The sequence below is a fragment of the Petromyzon marinus genome, unplaced genomic scaffold, assembly GCF_048934315.1.
Source record: "Petromyzon marinus isolate PM22_M1 ecotype Great Lakes invasive population unplaced genomic scaffold, UKy_Petmar_22M1.pri1.0 PM_G_Scaffold_178, whole genome shotgun sequence".
In the NCBI taxonomy this organism is placed as follows: Eukaryota; Metazoa; Chordata; class Hyperoartia; order Petromyzontiformes; family Petromyzontidae; genus Petromyzon; species Petromyzon marinus.
This window is the reverse complement of record NW_027422737.1, coordinates 200,001-202,500: the sequence shown is the minus strand read 5'-3', so window position 1 is coordinate 202,500 and position 2,500 is coordinate 200,001.

Sequence of the window (2,500 nt, the reverse complement as noted above, 5' to 3'; positions counted from 1 at the left end):
TTGCTAAACCTGTTCTTCGACTCCTTGAATCTGTCTCTATCCCCACTCCTAAACGCTTCCTCCTTCTCCAACCTCAACCTTTTGAGCTTTGCTGAGAACCAGGGCTTGTTGTTGTTAAAGTTCACCCTGGTACGTGTTGGGATACAGCAGTCCTCACAGAAGCTGATGTACACAGCCTCTGTGAGTTCATCCAGACTATTGGTAGCAGTCGTGAACATATCCCAGTCAGTACAGTCTAAGCACGCCCGCAAATCTTCCACAGCCTCACTGGTCCACTGTTTAGATGTCCTCACAGCAGGTTTACAGAGTTTTAGTTGCTGCCTGTATGCACGAATCAGGTGGACCAAGGGAGTTCTGTGCGAGCCGAACAGCCCCGTGACCCACAAGAGAAACATCCCCGCCAAATTCGAGCGTTTGACGGGGTCTATCCGTGAAAAAATATTCACGTTTTTGAGTGCACATGCATTTCTGCTGCAAATGCCTCTGGAAGTTTCATGCCGTTCGTATGCCAATTGTGGCAACACGAAAATGACCCGTTTTCCCATTCCGAGGGATTTCTGTGCGACCCTAACAGCCCCGTGAGCCACAAGAGACACATCCCCGCCAATTTCTAGCGTTTCACGGGGTCTATCCGTGAAAAATATAGACGTTTTTGAGTGCACATGCATTTCTGCTGCAGATGCCTCTGGAAGTTTCATGCCGTTCGTACGCAATGTGGCAACACGAAAATGACCCCTTTTCCCATTCCGAGGGATTTCTGTGCGACCCTAACTAACAGCGCCCGTGAGCCACAAGAGAGACATCCCCGCCAATTTATAGCGTTTCACGGGGTCTATCCGTGAAAAATATAGACGTTTTTGAGTGCACATGCATTCCTGCTGCAAATGCCTCTGGAAGTTTCATGCCGTTCCTATGCAATGTGGCCACACAAAAATGACCCGTTTTCCCATTCCGAGGCATTTCTGTGCGACCCTAACAGCCCCGTGAGCCACAAGAGAGACATCCCCGCCAACTTCTAGCGTTTGACGGGGTCTATGCGTGAAAAATATTAAAATTTTTGAGTGCACGTGCCTTTCTGCTGCAAATGCCTCTGGAAGTTTCATGGCGTTCCTATGCAATGTGGCAACACGAAAATGACCCCTTTTCCCATTCCGAGGGAGTTCTGTGCCACCCTAACAGCCCCGTGAGCCACAAGAGACACATCCCCGCCAATTTCTAGCGTTTCACGGGGTCTATCCGTGAAACATATAGAAGTTTTTGAGTGCACATGCATTCCTGCTGCAAATGCCTCTGGAAGTTTCATGCGGTTCGTACGCAATGTGGCAACACGAAAATGACCCGTTTTCCCATTCCCAGGGATTTCTGTGCGACCCGAACAGCCCCGTGAGCCACAAGAGACACATCCCCGCCAATTTCTAGCGTTTCACGGGGTCTATCCGTGAAAAATATCAATTTTTTTTTGACTGCACATGCATTTCTGCTGCAAATGCCTCTGGAAGTTGCATGCGGTTCGCATGCAATGTGGCGACACGAAAATGACCCGTTTTCCCATTCCGAGGGATTTCTGTGCCACCCTAACAGCCCCGTGAGCCACAAGAGAGACATCCCCGCCAATTTCTAGCGTATCACGGGGTCTATCCGTGAGAAATATTCACTTTTTTGAGTGCACATGCATTCCTGCTGCAAATGCCTCTGGAAGTTTCATGCGGTTCGTATGCAATGTGGCGACACGAAAATGACCCGTTTTCCCATTCCGAGGGATTTCTGTGCCACCCTAACAGCCCCGTGAGCCACAAGAGAGACATCCCCGCCCACTTCTAGCGTTTCACGGGGTCTCTCCGTGAAAAATATCACATTTTTTGAGTGCACATGCATTCCTGCTGCAAATGCCTCTGGAAGTTTCATGCGGTTCGCATGCAATGTGGCGACACGAAAATGACCCGTTTTTTCCCATTCCGAGGGATTTCTGTGCCACCCTAACAGCCCCGTGAGCCACAAGAGACACATCCCCGCCAATTTCTAGCGTTTCACGGGGTCTATCCGTGAAAAATATTCAATTTTTTGACTGCACATGCATTTCTGCTGCAAATGCCTCTGGAAGTTTCATGCGGTTCGCATGCAATGTGGCGACACGAAAATGACCCGTTTTCCCATTCCGAGGGATTTCTGTGCCACCCTAACAGCCCCGTGAGCCACAAGAGAGACATCGCCGCCAATTTCTAGCGTTTCACGGGGTCTATCCGTGAAAAATATTCACTTTTTTGACTGCACATGCATTCCTGCTGCAAATGCCTCTGGAAGTTTCATGCCGTTCGCATGCAATGTGGCAACACGAAAATGACCCGTTTTCCCATTCCGAGGGATTTCTGTGCCACCCTAACAGCCCCGTGAGCCACAAGAGACACATCCCCGCCAATTTCTAGCGTTTCACGGGGTCTATCCGTAAAAATGTAGCACGCACCAAAACGAGAAAAGATTTCCATCGCACCTGCACTATTGT